Genomic DNA, 25,694 nt, shown 5'->3' with positions numbered 1-25,694 from the left:
TGAAAATACCTGGCCCTCTTTGGGATTCTAGTGTGCCTCTAGCTTCAGCCTGGTGTCTCTTTAAATGGCTGTTTTTCTTGGCATTGATGCTACTCTCTGTTTCTGATATCTATTCCTGCTAAATCTGCTAGCTGGACCTGTAGGTCTCTTTGATGGCCAACATCCTCAGACCATGGGTGCTCCCTCTAGAGCCTCTAGTGTTCAGGGGCTGCAGCCTTGGGAAAGCTTCTACCCTCTTCCTAATACTCTGGCTTTGGAAGGCTTCATTTATCAACAAACAGAATTATGATCTTATTTTTATTCTTTGAAATTTGAAAATTTTCTTCATCAAATTGAGCATTTAGAATTTAGCTCAACTATGTTCTCTCCCATTTTGGCTGTCACTGCTCTGACTGCATCAAATCTTGGATGGGTGATGGGAATGGAAGTAGTTGGTTCTGAACTTTGTACTGTGAAACGAGTAGTTTGAGATTCAGTGCTCTCCACTCCCTCTTTTTCCTTATTTACTATGTTACCTGGTTTGCGAACATTTTCTCCAGCTGCAAACAATTTACACAAATTGTAAACTATGTAACTGTTGTAATCTCTGGAACTATGACCAGGGACTGGAAAATGACCAGTTGTCATCAGATGTGAAAACTCATAGAAAGGGTCCTCTCACTTGTGGCCTTGTACCTGATACTTCTCAGATGGTGGACAAGTTATTCTAATTATTTGCACCTCAGTTTCTTATCTGTAAAATAAGTGGATCGCCTTGCATTTCATTCTGTGTTCTTTGAAGCCCCAGGGTTGCCAGAGGACTCACTGAGAATTTGGGGATGGGAAGAACATGGGGTCTAGGTTCCCCTCATCCCTTGTTCAACTAGCAAAGAGCCACTTATTTCTATTTTATATTTGGTTTCTGTGATAGATTGGATTATTCGTTGGCAAATAATCACTCTCTTCCCTCTCCACCTTGGAGTAGATCACACTCTCTTGTCCTACTGACTTTGGGCTTGACCATGTAACTTTGACCAATGGAACGTGAGAGGATGTAAATGAGTAGAGATTTTAAACGTACTTGCATGTTTTGGCTTGTCTCATGTGCTCTTCCATTTACCATGAAAACGTGCCCACAGGGAGCCACTGGTCCAGGAAGAATGAGAGATGTGTGGAGCAGACCTAAACCTAACCCATAGCCTGAAGCAGAACTTCCCCAGCTGAGTCCTGCCTAGACCAGCTTATCATCAGCCTACAGATCTATAAGCAAGAGATTAAGTGTTGTTAAAAAACCTTCTATTTGGGGGTGGTTTGTTCCACAGCATTACTTCAGCCATAGCTAATACAGCTTACAAATAAGTTTTAATCAATAATTAGATCCTTTGGTTTTGAAAAAGTTTGAAGCTTGAAAAGCACTGAGTTTGCTGATTTTTCAGCTCTTCCATGCTCTAATATCCTGTGTTTCTTCCTCCTTGTGCATAGAGGAGAGAGAAGGAGAAAGAAAGGGTTTTGGAAACAAGAAAAATCTTGTGGAAAGAAAGAAAAAAGAAACTATAGGTTTTTCTTTTTGAGGGAAGAGGGACTTGTTAGAGAGCAGGGGACATCCATCATTAAGGCATGTTTTATTTCTTCTTTGAATCCTCATGTAAACAGATTTCTCCACTGGCATTATTTGGCAGTTACATTATTTTGTCCATTTTTGTGTTCCATTTGCACAACCTCTGAAATTCCAGGAAGAAGGTGAAAGAATAACATTGCACATAGCCCTGGTTTGTGCTGTGTTTATTTCATGACCGACCATTCACTTGGGCTTAACCTCAAAGTGACCTTTCTGATTCCAGACAAGACAGCAAAGCTTTGCTAACAGATTCAAAATCGTACTCTTAAGGAACAGAAACAGATTACTTCCCCAACTGAAGATGTTTTCTATTCTCATTATTTGTGTCCATGGTCACAAATGAGGTGCCAGGGAGGTCATTTTTTAGGAATTCCTTGAGTACTTTAGTGCTGAAGTGCATGTGTAGATCCCTGAGGTTGTAAACAATTGGTACCCACACCCTCAACTCTGGATATATTAGTTGCAGAATGGAGGGAGGGAGGAAGGAGGGATAGGAATGCCTTCGATGATTTTCAAGCCTGATTTGCTTCAGCCCTTTGCAACAGGATTTCATTTTAATCTTAAGGTTTTGAGAACATCTCAAATATAAATATAAAACTATTGCCCAAAGCCGAAAATAGGGGATATTTGGATGCCATCTGTTCCAATGAATAGTTACAAAGCTATGATACCATGTTTGAAGGTAGGTAGCCTCTTCAAGGATGAACAACATTTTGCATCCGATCGTGGAAGGATGGTTCTGTTTTCCAGGAAGAGAGTCTTTGTAGGGTTTGTGAGGCCAGCATGAGGCAGGCTAGGAGGTGTCTAATGGCAGGGGCTGGGTTTGAGACCATCTCTGCCATCAGCCTGTGCTCAGGTTGTGTCCTACACAGATGGCCATCTGAATTTGGGTATCAAGTGATTTGCCTGCTTGTTTTACTGGATTGAATGCCTTTGAGGACAACAGGAGCTGCTTAATATTTCAGAGCCGGAACTTGGCACTGCCTGTGCATAGGGAATTCTACTGTCATGCTCTGGGGGACCTGAGTCTATGGCCCACAGTGGCATGTAGGGAGAAAAGGGCTGTCTAGGAGATAATTTATTTTAGGTTGACTAATCAGTGTCTAGTAAATATGTGCCAATAGTTGTATTTATTGAGTGCCAGGAGATTTTATTTAAAAAGGTCTTTTCTGGTAACCTCTAAAGAGAAAGAAAGAATATATACCTACCCAGCTAATATAAAGAGAAGATGGAATTTAAAAAGACAAAATAAATCTAGATAAAGGAAGAAAAAAGAGAAAAGGAACACAGAACACTTTGGACAAATGGTAAGGTGGAATATTTAACTCCAAATGAGTCAACTATTACATTAAATGTTAATGAACTAAATTTTACAGTTGAAAGATAAAGGTTGTCAGACTGAAAAAGTAAAACCCAAGGATATACACCTTACAAGTGATATACCTTAAAATAAGTTTACAGGAACCCTTCATCTGTGCCTATAAATGGCCATAGCCTTTTGCCAAAGCAACGTGGTGGTATATACCATTAGCTGTAAGCTTGTTCATACGTTTACTCTTTTTGTTTTTGAGGAGGAGGATTAGCCCTGAGCTAACTGCTGCCAATCCTCCTCATTTTGCTGAGGAAGACTGGCCCTGAGCTAACATCCATGCCCATCTTCCTCTACTTTATATGTGGGACGCCTGCCTCAGCATGGCATACCAAGCAGTACCATGTCCGTACCCAGGATCCGAACCGGTGAACCCCAGGCCAGTGAGAAGCAGAATGTGAGAACTTAACCACTGTGCCACCGGGCCGGCTCCAATACTGTTTACTCCTATAAGTCATTGTAATAGACCAGACCTCAGAGCCTGGAGTGGGATGGACCTTAGTTCAAATCCCATCATTGCCCTGTGCAAGCTGTGTGACTTTGGGCAAATGGCAATCTTTCACATTTTCATCTGCGAAAGGAAGATAATTAGTACTTTTCTCATAGGGATGTTGTGAGGAGTCAGTGATATTTTGAGTTTAAAGTGCTTAGCACAGAGCCTGGCACATAGTAACTGCTTGACAAATGTTAGCTAATATAATCACTGCTGCTGCTGCAGTTTTTATTAACTGTTTATTAAAAACAGTTTTCATTAAAACTGCTACTGCTGCTGCAGTTTTTACAAGATTACCAGGATTATTACTGGGAATCTATATCAGGGAAATAAGCTAAAGAAAAATGTTGTATGCATAAAGATATTTATTGCATCCTATGTATAGCAATAAGAAATTAGAAACAATCTAAATGTGTCACTTGTTTATTCATTCATTCATTCAATTCAACAAGTATTTATTGAGATTCAGTTATGGGCCAGACACTGTTTCCCACTGTTTGGGATACATCAGTGAACAAGACAGACAGAGATCCCTGCTTTTGTGATGGAGAATGTGTAGCTAAACTGTGGGGCAATAACTCAATGGAATGTTTCGCAGCTATTAAAACAAGGGCAATGAAGACATGGAAAGTTGTGTCTAGTACCATGTAAAATCAAAAAGCAGAAGAGGTAAACATAGATGCCTTAAAATATATGTGGGTGGGCAGAGACTAAAATGGAGCATTTGAAAATGAACATGGCTGTAAGAGTGATGGGAGTGTGTTTATTGTTTTTTAATAATTTGCCAAATGGCTTTATAATATTATGAAAAAAAGTAATTGAGGAAAGTGAATTGGCACAAAGAAAAGCTTCTTATGGTTTAGGAGTCAAAGTGAGGCCTGGGGGCAGAAGAAGAAATTGCCTATGTAACAGGGAGGGAAAAATGGCCATTTCAAAACAGAAATGACTGTTGCAGCTTCCCTGGGTGCTGGGAGCAGTGGATGTCGTGCCAGGGAAGGTGGTTCTTGTAAAGGAGACCTTATTAAGCAGATGAGTGAAAGAGGCCCTGAAGCCCCTGGAAAGGGAATAGTTCAGACTTAAACATGTCTATATAATAAAGTAACAGAAATTTTCCATTTTCTCTTGGCAGTTTGGAGGTGGAGGGAGAAACAGGGATTTGGGGGCTAGAAAACTGGAAGAAGATGAGCAAGGAAAGATCCAGCCTGAGAGGGTGAGAGTGGAGGGATGGAGTAGGAACTTTAAGAACACTGGTGACTAATATTCAATTTTAAGCTATTTTCTGTTCTGTTTTAATCAAAGTTCAGTAAAAGTATGATTATGCACAACAGTGATTCTCTGTTCATTCGGGGAATGAATTGGGGGAAGGGGTGACATCTGGGGAGGAGAGCAGACAAGTGCACACAGCAGACCATATGTACAGAAGACAAGATGGTGAGTGCAGACCAAGAAGACGCTGGAAGGGAGAACTTAATGCGAAGTGTAGTCCCATGGGATGGGGGCTCAGGCCATTTTGTTTGGATATTAAAAGAAAGCTGGTGTGGTGCCATAGGACATGCAGAGTTCACATACACAGGGTGATCTGAAGGGTCCTGGCCAGGGGCTGCCTTTTCCATATTGACACTTCCTGGAGCCTTGACTTGCTTCATTGCCACCATTAGCAATGCAGTCATTTGCAATGGACATCACTCTACCTAGGAGTCCTGATATTTTTGGTGCAGCAAGGTCTAGGAGAAGGCTAGGAGGTGTCTAATGGCAGGGGCTGGGTTTGAGGCCTTAGGGAGAATGAGTTTGGCAGATCCTTTAGCCACTTAGGCAGGAAGTTGGACAGGTTTTGATGGGTTGGGGGTGGAGGGAGAGAAGGGAACAACAAGTAGACATGAATAAGAGTGATTCCAGGGCACTGAGGCCGGGTGGTGGTAGTGGAAGGGGGAAGCAGCACGAAGTCTCCTAGGACAACTGGAGAATGGTGTCTAGACTCTGACACCTGCTCCCAGGGGAGCTTGTGACAATGGCCCTTTTAGGAATGGTGCCCGACTTAAAGATTTCTAGAACAGCAACCCTGTGTGACCTTAGTGTAGCAAGGTGATGGTGGGTGGGAGCTATCTGTCCCAGATACAGGCCATGGGGGTAGGGAGAGGGGAGTACATAGTCTGTAGAAAATTTAAAAACCATTATAAAACAAACTAATTTTTATTATCATCGCATACCAACAATTCCAAACACTGTGGTGATAAAGCACTCCTCCCTGCTGGGATAGCCAGATTGGCCGTCCCTATCCCCTGGGCCGTGGCTTCTATGGGATGGAGAACAGCCGAGGTGGGGAATCCAGAAGGGGCATGTGTAGGAAAGAAGCCCAAATTCCTCCATCTGGTAAATAAGACGTTTCTCCTGACTGAACTTGAAAGATGTGAGCCTGGTCAAGGGTGGGACAAGAAAATCCTCAGAAGATGGCAGCTGAGTGGAGGTTAAGCAAACAGTGGTGCCAAACCAGTGGCAGCTTGGTAAACAGGTGGCTTGCATCCTCTTTAAACACTCAAGATTAGTGTCTTTTCAGGGAATCTGTGGCGGGGAGAGAGGACTAGTGCCTCTTTTGTGAAAGAGAGTGCTTGGTTGTATCCCAGCCAGGTCACTTCCATGTTGGAACGTGGAGGTTGCAACATCAGACAAATCACTCAACTTCTCTCAGCCTCAGTTTCCTCACTTATAAAGGTGCACTTTGCCGTGTTGTTATGAGGACTGTTACAAAGTACAAATAAGACAATATAAAAGCACCTGGCACACCACGGGACAGCGAATCTTTCTGAAGAAGAGAATTGGGCTTCTCTCCAGCTTGGTGAATGGTTGGAGAATGCAATGTGAATCTTCCTGCTGGCTCATGGGGGAGCCGTGGTTAGTTGGAGATTTGGAGCTGCTGGGAGTGCAATGCCATGGGCAATCCACTCCCTAGCCCCTTTGAAATAAGATATGTAGCTACTCTCTTCCGAGGGGCAGGATATTGCACAGCCCAGGGCATTGCTGGGTCTGGGTTCTTAGGGCCTCAGTGGTGGCACTAGCAGGGAAGAAGACCAGAACAGCTTGGTGAGGCCTGGAAAAGACATACATCACCTGGACAGCGAGTCTGCAGGAGAACAGGCATCTTTCAGGCTGCTACTAGGCCCCTGGAATAGCACTGCCCAGGCCTCTCCACAGCTGGTCTGTTTTCCTGACATTAGCATCCATCCACAGCTGATGTCCTTCTACTGGGTGTCAGAAGCAAAAGACCTGAGCTCCAGTCCTGACTCTAGGCTGCTCTTTCATACCTGCCACTGTAGAGTGAACTCCCCATGGCAGGACGCTGCTGTCCCCAACACTGAAGTTAAATGAGAGCTGCTTGGGAAGGCAGCTCTGGAAAGGTAGAATCGCCAAGTGAGCCTCTCTTTGGCTTCCACCTCCTCTCCACCAACCCTCCAAAGACCCCAAAGCCCGTGGCCTCAGGCTGCTCAAAACCCCTCACTCTGGACCCTCACTCATCAGACCCTTCCCTGATGTGCTCCTGGGTAGGCGAGAGCTTACAACAGACCCTTGACAATCCAGAGGACTATACTCCAGACCTTTCTGGCTCCCCAAATTTGAGAATAAAGTAAGAATAAGAGAATGTACAAGTTATTCATTTTCCCTTAATTGGTATTTCCATTGAGAGTCAAATGTTTCTGTGCTTACCCTCACATTGCTCATCAACTACTGTTTACATTTCCAACTTTCCCTGAAGTTTCATCTTTCACTTGATGGCAATTTTTCACATAGAAACCAATTATTTAAAATCACCTGCCAGAGTCACTTCGTGCATGCCTTCAGTGAACAGAGAACAACGGAGCTGAGTCCAGCTGTGGTCTCTGGTCAGCTGGCTGGGCTCCTTTCGCCAGTTTCTCAGACACCCCAGACTCAAACTGGTATCTTAGCAAAGTTACACAGCGCTCCATTCCCTAGGACTTTAGGGTTGCTTCATATTGTTTGAATTGAAATGAAACGGGGACTGTGAAGTGGTTCCTCCCTCCCCTGTTTAACCACCTCTGTCCTCATTTCTTACTGCTGGGTGCTAGGAAGGCCATTGATTGCGTTAATGCAAGCTAATCCGCCTCAGAGTCTGCTTATTAATTCAAATGAATCTTAATTTGGTAAAGGATCAAATGTGAATGAAGTTTTTTAAAAGTTGTTACTTGGGGGGATTGTTTTTGTTCTACACTGGTGTTCTTTGGATGCTGTTCAAGCTATTATTTTTTTTAAAAGAAGAACTACATTGGCAATTAGGAAGAGAATACAGACTGTACACTCGGAGTAAGAAATGAAGAGAATTATTTGACTGCAAACTGGAAGCATTCAGGAGCTTTTTAATTTATTATGTTCATTAATTAATACATAATAATGATTCATTATATTACTTTCTAAGAATATGGAATATAAGTTTTTTTGTATCAAGTATGGTTCTAGGTACTGGAGAATACAAAGATGTTAGCAGGTCTTTCTCTTTAAATCTCTATGTCTTTCTACCTTCCTCACTGTTAATACAAATATATCATGCAGCTCATGCAGAGCCTTGAACAGGTGTCGGCTTAACTTTGCTTTAAATCAGTGGTTCTAAACAGGGGTGATTTTGCTAACCAGGGACATTTGGCAATGTCTGGAGAACCACACAAGGTGCTATGGCACCTTGTGGGTAGAGGCCAGGGATCCTGCAAAACATTTTTAAATGCACAGAACAGCCCCTGATCCCCATCCTAACAAAGAATTATCCACACCAACCTGTCAACGGTGCTGAGTTTGAGAACCCCTGCTCTAAACTATGGGTTCTCCACCTTTGAGAGCTAATGCATAATGAGAAATGTTACCGATGTGAGTTCACTGAGATTGGGCCCCAAAGGTGGGAAAATCTGAGATTCTGAAATCTGGCTTTTATGTAACTACAACACCAAATCTTGTAATACTACCCTATCTTTATAGATAGTACTCATGGTCATTTCCTGGAATTTTTAAAAGAGTGAAAAAGATCGACCCTGATTCTTCTACTGACTAGCTGTGTCACCTTGGGTAGGTCACTTAAACTCTCTGGACCTCTGTTTTCTCACATAAAATGCAGTGTGCAATTCACAATCTCTAAAGTACTGTTCAGTTTTCACGTTCTATGCCCATAAAAGCGAATGAAGCACTCAAAAGTGGCCCTTCTGTCCTCTGGGTGCTTATCATCCAAGCCCCCTGGTCTGCTGATCCTTCAAATCAGGGCAAAATTCCCTCTTCCTCCTTCCATTACCTGATCAATTTCTGGGCCCATTTTTATAAAAAATGACACAATCATAAGGCCCTGGGGTTTCAAATAGCTCTTAGTAAGTTAGAACTAATAAATATTTTATAGTTAAACCTAAAATAGAAACCTGGCTCCTCCCTAGTATTAAACAGATTGAAAACGTCTCCACACTAGGAAGCGGTGGGAAAAACATATCTCCACAATTGAAGACATATGTGGACATGGCAGTTTGACCCTCCTGATATATCAAAGAGACAGACTCCTAAAGTGTAGTCAAGGATGACCTGCCAATAGCAGCCATTTGACTAGGTAAATGGCAAGGCCTGGAGTCAGAGAGGCAAAGCATATGTATACGTTTGCATTTTGGGAAGAAGAGGTTGTAGCTTCCAGTCATTGTTAGGGCTGAGTCTAAATTAACATGTTAATAAATCAGGACTCAATAATAAGCACTGTCTAAATAAGTTTAATAACCCTTTCTGACTTGAATCCAAGTATCAGGACTGGAAACGGTTGAAACTGGTCCCTTCTGTGAAAGATGAAATTGGTGAAATAGAAATATTCGCTGAGAAGTTGAAAGCCTTCTCATTAACAACTAGCCACTGGAGACACTAATAAAGACAGAGCTCTAAAAACCAAAAAATTACTAATCTTGTCTATAGAAATTGTTCTTCTGTTATGGACTTGCTGGTAGTTGGTTAGTCCTGGCACTTAATAATGATCAAAAGTGGACAGAGAAGTGCTGAGCCGTGAACTAGAAGGAGAGGAGGTTTTGGAAAGTACTGGATTGAGCCTGCTCCCATTGGCCGTTGACCATCCAGGAGCCCATTCTCCTGTCCATTAGATTGTTCTGGGCAGCCTTCCCCCAATCTGGACCATTCTGCAGAACTCCAAGGCAAAGCTGGCACTAGGAAACCCCAGTTTTATGAATGTCTCAGTTACAGATTTCTGGTCTTAATTACCGGAGTGGAAAAGTGATGTGTGTTTTCTAAGATTAGCTTTTATACCAGCTACTGTAACTGGCCAGGCTCAAGCTCTTGCAGAAGCAGCCTGGCAGCTGGAGAGAAATGGCTTTATGTGATGGGACAAAGAGTCATCAGCTTGCTTGGGGGAAACCTTTTACAGAAACCATTGTTACTGTGTGTTTATGTGCACTGGCTGAAGATTCTGACTTGGAAGGGAAAAAGGTAAGTAAGTGATAGTTGTGGGTCAGTTATATTTTTAAAAGTTTGGAAGTTAATGATTTCATGACCATTCTGAGAACTGTTACAGCATAGGACCTGTTATAACCAGATATTTCCTTCATCCAGCACATATTATTGCATACCAGTGGTTGTCCCTGTGCTGTGCAAAAGGGACATAGTGGTGACCCACTCAACATGGTCCCTGCCCTCATGGGTCTTGTAGTCTAGTCTTTGCCCAATTGTTTTCACACTTAAATTAATGCTATACAGTTGTTAGTTTTGAAATTTGTGTCATCCATCTATGGCCATAGTAATGTGTGTAATGAAACACCCCAAAACTCAGTGACTGAAAACAATTGGTATTTATTAAGCCTATGAGTTTGTAGGATCGCAGTTTAGGCTGGGCTTGTCTAGACAGTTCTTCTGGTCTTGGTTGGGCTCACTAATATGATAGTCTCAAGGGCTGACTGATCTAGGATGGGCTCAGCTGGGAGGTTCTTCTGGTCTCAGCTGAGTTCACTTACATACAAGTCTGGCAGTTGATTGGCTGTTGGCTGGGGCAGTTGGGATGATTGTGTCATGCATTTCTCATCCTCCAGTGGGCTAGCCCAGGCATGTTCTCCAAGCAACCACAGATGAGCAAAAGCAAAAGTAGAAACACCAAGTGATTCTTTTTATCCTTGGCTTGTCAGGGCTGCCAAATGGTCAAAGCAAGTCACAAACTGAGAATGAAGGAGTGAGGAAGTATGTGCCACCTTTTGATTGGTAGACCTGCCAAGTCACGTTGCAAAGGCCAAGGATCCAGAGAGGGGTGAAGGGTTGGCGCCGGCAGTGTAATCAGTTAATCCCAATGCTTGTTGATGATATTGTCAGCATTGCCTTTTTATTAGTAGAAAAACTATGTATCTATGTTTATTTAAATATGTTCTTTTTTCAGTTTAAGACTAAACACTATTATCCTCAGTAGGAAAAAATAGTCAATAAAAACCTTTTGAATAAATACTTTTTAATGAAGAAAAAAGGTACATGGAAGAAAAAATTTGGCTTTGCCAAGTTTGGGATAGTGAGTGGACTTACTAGCCATGAAAGATAATTTGTTCTGGAGTGGGATGGGGAGAGGGAGATAAAGGTAGAAAGTTAGGTTGGAAATAGATTATGAAGGACTTTGACTTTCAAGCAGAGGAATCTGGACCTTTTCTTTTAATGTCAGTAATGGGGAAATATTAAAAAACAATTTGAAAACAAGTTGAAAGTGACATTGGAATTAAATAATGTAACAGTCTCTTAAAAGGAAGACTCTGTCCAAATGCTTGTTTATTTTCTCCTCTTATTGAAACACTAGTGTCAATGGGTGGATAGAAATGCTGTACTGTGGGGGTTCAGCTGGCTCCAGAAGTTTTCATGAAACACAGCCCCCAGTTTAATCCCTTGGTGGGTCCAACGGCTTTGCACGTTCTGTAACTTCTTGCATATCTAATGACATACAGCTACTCTGCAAATGTGTGTGTTTCTTTGCAAGGAGGTCCAGGTGAGTAAGTGTGGATAAGACAAACTGGTGAACATCTCCCTTGAATGCAGGAAAAACAGTTATGTATTTTACCACTAGCACCAGGAAGATGGATATATCTCTGCTTCTATATCTCTGTCTATACTTATACCTAGCAAATGAGGCTATGCTGGAATGTTCATTGGTATGTTTATATTTCAAAAAAGTTACTTTTCAGGGTTCAGGTTCATGCTCAGCCAAAACTTTCTGGAGTTGGTATTTGTAATTGAGACAAAAACTTTTCCTTTTTTTTTTTTCAAACTTAAGGAACAAAATTCATTGCAATGGAGCTATGGCTCTCAGCCTGGGCTGCATATTAGATTCATCCAGGGAGCTTTAAAAAACATCCCAATACCTAGAATCACTGAGATTGGTGCCCAGGCATCAGGATTTTTAAAAACTCCCAGGTGATGCTAATCTGCAAGCAAGGTTGAGAACCACTGCAATGGGCGAATAAACAGAAGCTGGGTTTGTGAACATCCCTGGTGTGGGCGTTTTCTTTGCTGGGTTTTTGGCTTTTACAATGTGTTTTCTGCCCATGCCTCTGCGCTGAAAGAACCACCCCATCCCTGATTGCTAATCCTCCCTGTAGCTGTGGTTTTCCCAGGAAGCCACTACAAAGCAAAACAAATTCCCTGCAACTGTGCTTTGCATTATCTTTCATTGGTTTCTGCTGCCCACCTCCTGGCTTCCCCATTGGTCTCTGCTCTCTCAGTACCCACGTGTGAAGCTGTGGTACAGAGCAATGCCCTGTTCTCCTGGAAGGCCAGTGCACTGGGTGCCGTGACTTGGTACTGCACTCAGGTCCCTTGCAATCAGGCTCACAGTGAAGGCTCCCTTTCTAGAGTGTTGTGAGGACTCATGGATAACACATGTGTGACCGGCAGATTGCACAAGCTGGACTCAGGGGCAGAGAGTCCCATTATTCTTGCTCACTATTGCTCTTCAAACAGGGTCTTTTGGTCTTTCCTCCCCTGTCCCTGGAAGATTCAACAGATGTTTGGTCACTTTCAGGTATTCTAGTTTTACTTTCTTGTGTTAAAAAATTATGATCCAAATCAAAATTTCAAGTTTTCTTCCAATTCAGAGCTTCCTGGTGCGATCAAGTCTTGGGAACTTGCAGTGGGGAAGAGTGGAGTGTGCTTTGTCCTGTGATTTCTCTTGTGTGTGTGAGGAAGATTGGCCCTGAGCTAACATCTGTGCCAATCTTCCTCTGTTTTATGTGGGACACCGCCACAGTGCGGCTTGATGAGTGGTGCTAGATCTTCACCTGGGATCCGAACCTATGAACCCAGGGCTGCTGAAGTGGGGCATGTGAACTTAACTGCTACACCACTGGGCTGGCTCCTTGATTTCTCTTTCCTGTTCTTTCATTTCTCTTCTCTCTCTTATTTTGCTACTGCTCGTTCTTGGTGGTTTTAGTCTGATCTTAGTGCAGTTGTATTCTGGGGTTGATGCCCTCTGGGTGTTGGATACCCAAATGCTGGCTTTCTCTCTTGGGGTGCTTTTGTTGGTCTTAGGAAAGCTTTCCCTAAAGAGGTGTCAGGCACTGCTCACTGCCTTGTTCCCTGACTTGGGGGCTCACCTTCCTGCTGATCACTTATGGTTCCCCTTGTCGACGAAAATAATCCATAACCAATCTATAAATGAAAGTTTGGGCGAGTTTATTCTAAGCTGAAATCTGAGGACCATGGCCCGGGGCCTTTCTTCCCAAAGGAAGAAAGGGCACTGAAGAAGTGGGGTGCACAGAGTGGTTATATACCCCCAAACAGGGTGTTTCACATATGATTGAAATGTCCCTCCCACAATAGTCACAAGATTGCCCTGTCGGTACAGCACTTGATGGACACAGCAGGTAGTGGGTCTGCTATCTTGGTGGGCGTAGCAGGAGGCAAGTCTATTGTCTCGAGCTGGGCGGTCACAGGTGAGCGCAGCAACCAGTTTCTAGACTAAAGAAAGATGCTTAATCCTTAAGGAGATGCCAACGTTGGGAGGGGGAGGGAAGTTGCACCTTTATCTCAAGGGCCTTTGTTCTTGCCATAGGGAATATCTAAAGCAGATATACAATGCATGATCAACAGCCATGGCCAGGCCCTTTTGGAAAGACAAGGTCAGGCCGAATTAGGTTTATAACAAATGGCTTCCTCATATTCTCCAATATATCCTATTGCTTGCCATTTTTATTTGTCACGCTCACCCTGCTTCCAATCTTCCCCTGAGCTTCCTGTTGCTGGGTTCACTTTGCCTTTGGAGTTGAATCTTTTCGAGGTAGCTCAAGCATAGCTGTCCTCCAGGGGATCCACTGCTCCTGGGAGGTATTTTGTGTTTTCTGCCCACTCAACTCTGGAAGGGCAGGCTGTGTTCAAGCCTTTTCATGCCCTGCTCTGGTTGCAGTGCTAGGGGCTCTGTGAGTTTTGCAGCTTCACAAGCATCGTGCTGAGAGGCAAAATGTTAATCTCCCTTTCAGGAAGATCCACCCACCCTCTAAGGCTTGAGTTGGGGTGGGGAATGTCTCTCCCTGCCACCCAACTGAAATGAATAAGATTCTCTAAACACACAGTCACAACTCTCAGAAGAAATCCTTGTTCCCCTACCTTCCTTCACTTGTCTTTATTTCCTCTTATTGATTGGCTAAAGGTAAGTGATGGACTATAGGTCATGAGCCAGCCTCTCCTCCTCTTTTTAAAATTTTGAAACAATCCCAAACTTTCACTAGGAAGGTCACTATAAAGAACTTTCTCCTCTTGAACCTTTGGAAGTAAATTTCCAACGTGGATGTGATCACCCTAGGATATTTTAGAGGGTGTTTCCTATAGAAAAGGGGACATTTTCCTATGTAACCGCAATACAGCCATCAAAATCAGGACATTAACATTGATGCCTTGCTATCATCTAATCTTCATACCCCATTCAAGGTTTGCCGGCTGTCTTAATAACATCCTTAAAGCAAAAGGATATAGTTCAGAATCATGTGCCACATTTAGTTTTCATGTCTCTTAGGCCTCCTTCAGTCTGCAACATACCTTGGTTTTTATCACCTTGACACTTTGAAGTTTACAGGCCAATTATTTTATAGCACACCCCTCAATATAGATTTGTCTGATATTTCCTCAGGACTAGATTCCGATTATGCATTTTTGCAGGAATACCACAGCAGTTAGATAATGTTCTTTTCACTGTCTCCTATCAAGTGGCACAGACGTCTCTTTATGCTATTACTGGTGTTGTTACCTTTGATCACTTGATTAAGTTTGTGTCTTCTAGGCTTTCCCGCTGTAAAGGTACTCTTTTTCCCTGTGTAATTGATACACATTTTGTGGGGAGGTATTTTGAAACTGTATGAACATCTCATTCCTTATCAAATGTTGAATTTATTCATGTATTTATGTCTGTACAGGCTCATGGTTTCCCATTATGTTGAATGAGTTTTAATTCTTCTTATTTATTTTGATGCTAAAATTGTCCCTGGTTTGGCCAGTGGGATCCCATTCAAGCTGGCTTCTGTATTCCTTTGACAGAATCTGGCATCCTTTGAGTGCTTGCTGTCTTTCTGGAACAAGAAGACACTCTGGGCTCACCTGTACTTTCTGTGCTCCAGCCCTGGAATCAGCCATTTCTCCAAAGAGCCCTGGGCACTTTTAGTAGAAAATAGTATTTCGAAGCCAAGATCTGAGTGCTAGGAGTGCTCATTGTTATTGGAGGATTGCTGCTCTCAGGCCCTCTCAATGGCCAGAGCTAGTATGTCTGTGTGTGTGTGTGTGTGTGTGTGTGTGTACACATTTCTCCATCTATTGAAAACTGTGAGTTCACACAGATGTCTCCAATTGTAACCCAACACTAGGACTTTCCCCCTTTCTGTATTTATAACTCTCTTTTCCAACAGTGGGAAACCTTGCTTCCATTGTTAACATATTTATTGATTTGATCAAGGTCTTTGTATATAACCAATCTCCCATATCTGCTGCCATCCCCTCCCTGACAGGGCCACCCTCCTCACTCTGTTTAAACTCTAATACCTCACTCTGAGCCACTGTGGCTTCTCCCATCCCCGCTGCAGAACTAGCTTGCTCTGTTCCAACTGATGGCTTTAGCACTGACTTGTTCAGGAAGGAAGAGAAGCTCATGGGGCCACTGAACCAGTTTTGAGTCACTAGTTAGCAAGGCTCACATGGATACTCCAGCCCAGGGGTTCCCTCTGAGGTTCATAGAACACCAAAGGATGCATGTAGAAAATTCAGGGGGTCTGTGAACTTTGGGAAATAAATTACATCTTTATTCTCTAAATTCTAACTGCATTTTACCTGTTCCTCCAATTATCAATGTAGGCAACACAGCACAGTGGTATCAGCAGTGCCTGTGACTTTGTCAACAACAAAAATCACACATATTTTCATATCACATCACAGTTGTTGCAGAAACTATTACTAATGCTCATCACTAATTTAAAATTATGATAGTTATGAGATGTTCCTTTAGATCTTATTATTTATAGTTCTAAAATAAAGTCTGCATATTATGGTATCACAAAATTATTTTTAAGTTGTTTTTATAGTTGTCTTTTAACGTAACTCTATATATTTTATTTTGTGCATTAAGAATAATTATCCTGAAGAGAGGTCCGCGGTCTTCACCAAATTGACAAGGGGTCCTAGGGAACAAAAATGGTTAAAAGCTTCAGCTTAGCACTTCTCTTTTGAATGTGAAAGAATGTTCCCCCATTACTTTAAAATTTGGAGCCCGAACTAGATGAGAAAATTTCCCTCTAAGAAACAGTCTGGTAGGCATCTGAAATGACTCCCCCTAGTAGACTGAGGGTCGCCTCTTGGGTATTAACTCCCTGGCACCTCTGGCTTGTTCTGCCTGCAGGCTGAGCATGCTCCTGAGGCCAGAGGACACCCTTGGGCAGAAAGATGCAGGAAGTCATTGCTGGGTAGGACACCTATCTCAGGTGACCTTTGGGGTGGACTGAAGGGGTATGGGAGGGCCACCAATTGTATCTTCCACCTCCACACTCTTCTCTCTGGGCCTCAGCTCCTTCCTTTGTAAAATGAGGAAGGACAATCTCTAAGGTTCCTCCTTGAGTCTCTAATACAATTTGAAGAATGTGCTTAGCCCTAGAGAAGGACAGTGCACACAGCTAGAATGGAAGAGCCCCATGCTTTGCATCTCCTCAGGTGGCAGGGTTGAGTGTGTTGCTCTGGTCCTCCCCTATATCATTACTCCCTCTCCCCCGAGGTGCCAGAGGAAAGGAGAGGGGAGGAAGGCCACAGAGCTGTAACAGGGTGGCTGGTGGTCAGCCCAATTAGGGGTGAGTCTGCCCCTCCTCCCCTTCCTCTGGGCCCCAGAAAGTCTGTTCTGCAAATGAGCCATCCTGTCTCTGATCACTTTTCCCCAGGTTGGGTTTCTAGACCTTCACAACACTCAGGTTACTACTTGGTCTGGTTCAGGGTATCACTTTCTGTGACATCCTTTCCATAAAGCCTCTTCGGTACTTTCTCCCCAGAGGTTCTTGACCCACATACTTCAAGAGCACTCGGCTTTCCTTGGCAGAAAATCAGGATAAAGTGAGCTGGTGAAGCAGGAGGATGGCAGAGGACCTCTAAGGGCCTCTCTTTCAACTACTTTTATTTCTACTATTAGAACTCCATGGAACTAGTAAATATGTCGGAACTTATGTAGCCAAGTGGGTGTTGTCTTTCCAAGTGGCCACGTTGAGAGTACTATTGCTTAAAACAAGAGTGTTGCTTTTTTTTCCTCTCCCGGAATTGTTCTGTAGTGCTGGTTTAGGAACCACAAAGAGAGAACCACTCATACTGCATTATTTTACCATCTTGCTTTTGAGCAGAGACACTATTACTGTATTTACCAGGCTTCAGTCCAGGTAGCTTGATTATTTCCAAAAGTCTAATTCACCCATCATGGTTGAAGATAATAAATACCATCCACAGAGTTCTTTCTATATTCTAGGGGCTGTGCTAAACACACTGCATAAATTTCCTCATTGATAATCCTGTGAAGTAGTACAACTATTTTTTTCCCAGACAAAAATTTCTGCCCTCTTGGAACTTAAATTCTAGTGGAGGAGACAGAAATAAAGAATGATTTACTAGATAAAAAATTTACATAGTATATTAGAATGTGATTGAGGAAAAAAAACAGGTTAAAGGAGATTGGATGGCTAGGTGAAGGTTGAAATTGTAAAATACGTGGTAGCATTCGTCATTTGAGCAAAGATTTGAAGGAGTAGAGAGAGTGAGCCATGTTATCTGCAGAAAACTATTTCAGGCAGAGGAACAGCCAGTACACAGGCCCTGAGGCAGGAGCATGCCTGGTGTGTTTGAGAAATGACTGGGTACACCTCCAATTTCTAGGGGACTTCTAGACCGTTGTGAAGACTTTGGTTTTACTCTGAGATGAATGGAGGGGAAATTGTAGGATTGTGAGCACATGTGTGACATGACCAGACTTCTATTTGAATAGGATCACAGTTATGGAGAATAACTATACAGAGGCAAGAGCAGTTGTCTGTTAATATGGGCAAACATAACCAGGCCTTGTTGTAGATACAGGAGAGAAATATTTGTGGTTCAGACCAGACCATGTGTATGCATCCAGTGGGTGCATTCAAAGTTGCTACCAGGTGTGTTAATTTTTCTTCAAATTGGGTGACGCCTGAGTAAAGAGAATTTGCAGGGCCTGGTCATCTCTCTAACAACAGATTTAGAAGCAGCAGAAGACAACGTGTTTGGCAGAGAAAACAGTCACCAGTATAACTGCTCACCAAGTCTCCAGCGGATCCTTGGAATAGGAGTTCTGTGAGAGGAGACTAGTCTCAGACTAGCCTAAGAAAGATTAAGAGAGAACCTGAAACAGGTTATAAGCCAAAAATTGGGAAGGTGGAGAAAAAATGCAAGATAGGGGGAGCTGGTAAGCCTGTGAAGATTTGATTTCTTTGATTCCATAGGACACTCGTGTCAGTGTTTCCAACAGTAGATGCGGGTCCATGTCAGGCAAAGGGCACAGACAGAGTGTGGCCAGAGACTTGCGGCCAAAGGTCCAGTGCAGTCAGGAAGTGGAGCAGAAGAGGAGTGCTGCTGTTTAGACATGGCACAGGTCTTGGGATCCAAGGTTTGGAGAAACAGGCAGAGTAGAGCTGCCAGCAGTATATCTGGGCTCAGGTCTCTGTCCTCTGTCCTGGTTTTCAGGAGCTTTCCTTTGGGTATGGGGTAGCCATTGGCATGAGGCATGATGGTGTGGAGCTGTAGTAGATAGTGTTATAACTCTATACCAACTTGACCTAAATGCAGAGGTTTGGAAACATTCCTAGGATGAGTTCTGGTTCTTGTTAGCAGCTCAGGAGGTTTTAACTAATGACTAACATGGGGTTTTGGGTTATCTGTCAGTTTCTTTTATGCATGCTCTCTTTCCTGTTAGAATGGAGGAAGGAAAGATCAGATCAGGGGAGCTGTCAGGTTCAGGAATACCAAGCATGGAATCAGGAAGACCCAGAGATCACAGCGCTGCTGGCAGAGCAACAGCCTTCACAGGGCTCATTCCAAAGTTCCCTCTTGGACATGGGGCTGGAAGAAAGAAGGAGGAAAGGAGAAAATAAAATCATGCATTATATTGTCAGATGACAGCAAACTTAGTCACTTTTAGTGCAAACATGATCTGGCTTATTTCATGTAAACTACACACCAAATTTGAATAATGGGAGCAGACATGAAGAAAAAGAAAGGGGGGTGCTGATGATGACTCACAGGGTGAGTCCAACCAATAGTGACCCCAACCAATAGTCCTGGAAAAATGGAGATATTTGGTGTATAGCCAGTGCTGGTAATGGGGGTGATGTGCTGCCTGCCTCCTTAAAGACCCAAGGGAGTGAGCGCAGCCTGCTCTACCTGCACATGCTTCTTCCCTGTGATCTTGATATAGCTCCACCCCTTGGTGTGAGGCTTGGGCACTGGGGAAAACCTCCCTCCTGAGCTCTAGGCCAAAAATGTTTCTTTGGTTCAGAGGGCTTTGGACACCACTTTCTGGTTTTGTTGATTTGAGTTCACCAGGGAGCATCAAAAAACATAATCATGGTCCCAGAATGTTTGAGCTCAAAGGGACTTTGGCAAGCATCCCATTCAAATCTTTTATTGTAGTGATGAGAGCCGAGAACCAGACAAGCCCAATAGCTTGTCCAAGGTTCTATAGCTCGCTGGTTCAGAACATGTACTGGAGCTCCAGTTTAGTATTTTTTAGAACTTATGTTGGTTTTCCTTTCAGCAAATATTTATTGAGCTTGTATTAGATGCTAGGCGTATTGGTGAACAAGGCAAAGTCCTGGCCCTCAAGGGGCTAACAATCTGGTGGGGAGAAAGTCATTAACCAAATGAACCCATAAATAAAACAGTTACAGATAGTGACAAGAGCCACAGGGGAGGTAACAGGGGAAAGAGACAGGGAGTGACTGAGGGTTGTGGGGTGACTCTTTTTTAGTGGGAGATCACTGAAGGTGTAACAAAACTACTCACCTCCCCTGGCTTCCCCAGGTAGATTAAGGACATCACCAGCTACTCAGCTGGTGGCTCAGCCTCTAAACCTAGGAGTCATCCTTGACGCCTCTCTTAACTCACCTCCCACATCTGTTGCATCAGCAACTCATCTTACACCAGTTGTCTTGAAACTATCCTCTTCTTTCCGCCTCCTCTGCAATCACCACCCCCTAGCCCAATCCACCATCCTCTCTCACTTGGACAGCCACAATGGCCTGATGCTACCCTTTCCCCCTACATTTCATTCTCCACACTGCAGCCAGGCAGATCTTTTAAAACATAAATCAGATCTTGTCACTCACCCCGGTAAACTTACCCCCACCCAGGTGGCAACTCATCATACCTGGAATGAAGTCAAGTTTCTGTCGACTGCTCCTGCCTCATTTTCCTGCTCTCCTCGACTTCTGCTCCAGCCATCTTGACTTTCCTACTATTTCTTGTGAACGTCAAGCTTGTCTAACATAGTTTTTAGAAAATAATAACAAAGGCAGTTCCTTTCTAATGTCTCATTTATCCATACATAACCGGCCATTAAGTAAGGTGACCACATGGTTTGGGCCTGTATTAGCACCCCCTTTTACTCTCAGAGTTGTCCCAGTTTTGGCAATAAATTATGTGATCATCCTGTCATTAAGGATTTGGGGGTAATCTGTACATGGCTTCCTCCCTTCCTCCTTCCCTCTGTCTCTTCCTCAAACACATGGAAAGTAAGCTACCCAGTACCAGACATGTAGTAAGCGCTGGAAGGTGGAAATACCTGAAAATAAATCAGCCTTGGTTATGCCCTCAAGGAACTTTCAAACATCTGCACAAACACTGAAAACTAAAACAAAATTGCAATGATGTGACCTAGACATTTTCAGATTTGATGTCTGCTGTTCTATAGACAGAATGGCTGGCTGTTGGCTTAAACATTTTACAGTTTACCCAGATGTTTGGCACCACCTAGACATGGCCTGATTTCCCTCTCCCCACCAGTCGCTCTCAACCCTCCCTCTCTTTCCTCCCTTGTTTGTTCCCATTACTCAAGGTTTGGCAGGTTTCACGCATGCACCATGCCAGAACATCTTCACATGGAACATGATTAAGACCAAGGCCTTGGGTCTTGCCTGCCTTCTGACAATTCACTACATAACATAATTTTCTTGTTCTTTCTCTGTTGCTTCCAGACCCAAGTCAGCCAGGCGGGATCTAAATTAGCTTCTTGATGGCCCTTGTATTCCTGCCAAAAGTGTTTGCGATTCCTTGGCCTGCAAGTTCCATGTATTCCAGCCCCTCAGTGGTGCCCTTGGGGAAGCACGTTGAGGCTTCTGGCCCCTGGAGTGCTGTTTGTCTGCCTGGCTCCCTACCGCAGGGTGAAGCCCACCCTCCACGTGGGAGCCGAGAGAAGCTCCGTGTGTGGTTCTGAGAGAGGTCAGGGGTGGGGGTGAGGATTGGGAAGACTTAACCTAGTCTTTTTGGAGAAGTGCTTTCCAGTGGTCATCTATCCCTCCTCCTGGCTTTGCTGGGTAGAGAGTTGGTGAGCATTTACACGGGATGGCATAAGAGGACTAAAATAAGACTCCTTCCTCAAATGACTCATTTTTAGCCTACATTGGTTTCTTAGAACCCCACCTCTAGTTTTATCTTCTATTAATCTTCTTGATAAGGGAAAACCCATTAGCGAGCAAATGCATCAGATGATAATTAAACTAAGTAACACATCATCTCCCATCACCTCTAGAGACATAGAACTCAAAAGACTGATGCTTTTTTGATGAGAGTGGGGCAAGTTTAAGGGGAATTCAGGATTATTTGGCTCCATTGGGCATGGGGAGTGCCTCTGAGCTGAGACTAGACATTTGGGGATGTGAGGGAGGGTGCTAAAGGAGATGCAGGGGTGCAGATGGAATAGTGGAGGCATTTTAATGACAGACTGCCAAGAGCATGATGATGGTGAACCCTGGTACCCTGTTGACTCTTCTTGTAGCATGGTCGGGAATGGAGTGGTGGTGCTGTGGGCAGGAAAATTCATTCTTCCTTTGTCTCCCAAGAGTCTGAAGTAGGGTGGTGGAGAAGACATTACATTCTATGCTCAGTAGAGATCTCCCAGGCTAAAGAGAGATAGGGAATCAGGGCAGGGCAGAATGTGCATATGGCCTCAGGATAGTAGGCATGTATAGCGACAAAAAGCCTTTACCAGATAGAGAATTTCCCACATTTTATCAAGGGCAGCAGGGTTATATTTATACAAAAGTCAGAACTTAAATCCATGCCCTCTTAAGAGACTTTGTAACACAGGGAGACAGATGACTTTCACAATGAACATAGGGGATGTGACTTGATCCTGGCTACAGGAGGTAATTTACTGCAAGGCATTATTGGATCCAGATGTCACACGTCCCATAGAGGCTGCCTGGATGAGCCTTCCCACCAAAATCTGTACTCTACTAAGGCAGACAAAGGCCTTCTCGAGGAGGGAGTTGGGATTGATAGAGACAGTCACCTACAACAGGCATGGGGACGCCCTGGGCTGTCCACAGAGTAGGATGGTGTGAGTCACGGCCTGCATGAATGGGAAGGACTTGGCCTTTCCCAGTGAGGGCAGGTAATCTGGTGGAGAGGAAGGAAGGAGTTGTAGGTTCAGCATTTCTTTACTGGAGGAAGGAAACAACCAGGGGATAATAAACCAAATAAATGGAAAACATCTTTCCTAAAACAAGCCCGTATGTCAGCTATAGACAGGGCTCATGAGACAAATTCTTTTGTGAGGATGAAGCTTCACAAGAACACACGCATATATTGTTCATACACAAGGATTTTTCAATGCCTGTATATGTACATATGTCCGCACATATACACCCTTATACATAGAAATAAATACACAACCCCATATTATATATATACATGAATGTATACCCAGATATATACATATAAACATGCATATGCAGACACATATAATATTGGCATTGATTTGATGCATATATATGTATATGTATATACTCACATATGTAATATGGAAGTGCACACATGATAAGCCAAGTCTCAATTATCTACCATTATCCACTCTTTTCTCCAGCATGTTTTTTATCTGAGAATGGTTTCTTTCTCTTCTTAAGTATAATACTGCAATCATCACTTGATCCATGGTTATGAAATGCAATTATGTTATAATTGCCATTCCCCGAACCCAAATGCTAAAGATTGATTAACTGCAATAGAAAAAAATAAAAAAATCCTTAACCCAAATGCCAACTTGTATTATTTATTCTAAAGTCAGATAAAAATTGAGTCTGTAGAAATGCGCCATTTTAATTTATTTGCTTCTTGATTATTGGAACTGAATGTTTGTGTCCACTCAAAATTCATATGTCGAAATCTTTACCCACAATGTGATGGTGCTAGGTGGTGGTGCCTTTGGTAGGTGATTAGGTCATTGGGTGGAGCTCTCATGAATGGAATTAGTGCCCTTATAAAAGGGAACTCAGAGAGCTTCCCTGCCCCTTAGGCCATGTGAGGACACAGTGAGAAGACAGCTGTCTATGAATCAGGAGGCAGGCCCTCACCAGACATCGAATCTGCCAGGGCCTTGATCTTGGACTTCCCAGCCTCCAGAACTGTGAGAAATAAATTTCTGTTGTTTATAAGCCACGCAGTCTATGGTGTTCTATTATAGCAGCCCGAATGAACTGAGATAGCACTGATACTTGTAAGTTTGGCTGGGTTTCATTGGTGATCTAAAAATGTCTTTATTTCCTTTTTGTTTTTTCTTTCTGGCATAGATGAACCGACTTGTGCAAGTGGAGATCATCTTCAACATGACAGGCAGAGCCAGGTGTGGGGCATGGCTCGTAATCCTCATACCTGCTTTTGTTGTGTGTGTGCACATACACCACCCCCCCGCCCCCCACCATATACTTGTGTTTAAATGTCCGGCCTTTATCCTTGAAAACCTCTAATAAAATTGAGGATGACTTTGTCCTGCTGAGTTTTTCAAGCCTCTGGTGACAGAATGCTATCTTCAGCGATGGACGTGATTCTTACAAAGTCCATGAGCTTGGGGCTGGTGCTTGGCGCTGGTACTTCATTTTTAATGCCAAAAAAGGCCTCCTCTTGGGGTGTGTATTCAATTCCTCCAGGCTCTTGAGGACATAACAAGTGGAAACTCTCTGATGCAACTTCTAGAAAGAAATCTGTATTTAAGACAGTGTCTCAGGCCTCCTGAAACCAACGAACAATTCAAACTTAGGAGAACTAAGCTCCTAGGGTGTGGAGTTTTCCTGGTAATTGAATGTTCGGAAAAGAAACCATTTTTGTCTCAACCATTTGGTTGGAAAGCTTGCTCAAATGTGTTAATACCCTTCCTGTAAATTCCGTGACCATGGTTGGGCCTTTTTTTCATTATTGAGGATTCTACAAAGAGACTAAGACATTTGATAAACAGGAGATGAAGCTGTAGAAGAAAATTCAGGAGGTTCTTCCTGCAACCGGGACTTTTCCTTTCCTCCTAAATTCCTGACATCCATTTGTTTTCTTGTTATTGTGATGATGGGTATAATGATTCTGGAGACTTCTAGCACGATCACTGCCACTTACCTCTGGCACTGCGGCACGGTGCTGCGATCTTTTACGTGCAGCTGCCCACGAGGCCGCATAACTGCCCATTTTCCAGAAACTGAAACTCAGGGAGCTCCAGTAACTTGCTCAAGGTCTTGCAGCTGGAAGGCTGGGGAGAGGGATTCAATCCAGGTCTGGCATCTAAATATGTTCTCTCAATCACTATGGCTTTCGCTTCTCTTCTTAAAAGCGAGCAAATTGAGGTTTTGGCAAGTTAGGTTAAAAGTTGCTTTATTTGCGTGTGTGTGTATTTCTTTTTAGATTCAGTAAGTGTATAAACACCAAGTATTTTACCGAACTCTTTTTTTGCCACATTGCACAGTTAAAATACTTGAATGGGCTATTGTTTTTATAGTCCCCCAGCAAAATTTCTTGTTCTCTTAGAGATCTCTTCAGTTCTACTTTTTTTTTTTTTTTGCTGTTCCCTTTCCTGTAACCTGAAATTTTTTGAGTCAGCGACTTTTGCAATATCTATACAGATAGTCTTTTTGCTTAAGGGTGAATTTTGGCAACTTAAGGATTACTAAGCAGATATTTAAAGTTGCCGTCAATTTCTTTGGCAATAGCAGGAGAATTTAAAAACTAGAGTTTCCCTCTCTCAGTGGCCACTTTCTATAGGAAACCTAACCCCTGGAGATCCTTGCCAAGAATAAATGCAGAGAAGGTATTGCTTGCAGACCATTGTCCTTGAGCTCAGACAGCCTCCTCCTGTCTCCTGGCCCCAGGGTATAAATAGAGAGAGACTCAGAGGAGACTGGCAGAGATCTTGCTGACAGCCCTTCCAAACTTCCAGAAAAGATGACTCGCTGCCTATAGGAAAGTTTGTCTCATGGTCGGGCAGCTCCCCTGTCTCCTGTAGACTAAGAATCCTTTTCAGGCCAGTGGCTTCTCTGAATTCCCCTGGTATTTTTGTGTCTGTCCATTCATCTGTTCTCTTAGGAAGCATTTATTAGGTACTGGCAATGAGAAAATGAACAAGGTCTAGTTCTTACCCCTGGGAGCTCCCAGTTTACTTGGGGAGACAGACACATAACTAGATGACAAGATGGCAATATGTCTTTGGAGAGTATGGATGAAGGCCTTGGGAACAA

General features: G+C 43.3%; 1 long non-coding RNA gene across 1 annotated transcript in view; it reads left to right on the top strand.

Moving 5' to 3' along the window:
* The window catches only part of LOC106824798 (uncharacterized), a 53,268-nt gene extending 29,303 nt beyond the window's left edge, over positions 1–23,965 (top strand). Inside the window, exon 4 of the long non-coding RNA XR_011506507.1 lies at positions 23,769–23,965. This is a non-coding gene — a long non-coding RNA (uncharacterized lncRNA). The remainder of the gene's footprint in view (positions 1–23,768) is intronic.
* The last annotated feature ends 1,729 nt before the right edge of the window (positions 23,966–25,694 follow it).

Source organism: Equus asinus, chromosome 10 (assembly GCF_041296235.1).
Source record: "Equus asinus isolate D_3611 breed Donkey chromosome 10, EquAss-T2T_v2, whole genome shotgun sequence".
Taxonomy (NCBI): domain Eukaryota; kingdom Metazoa; phylum Chordata; class Mammalia; order Perissodactyla; family Equidae; genus Equus; species Equus asinus.
This window is presented reverse-complemented; position numbering and strand designations above follow the sequence as displayed.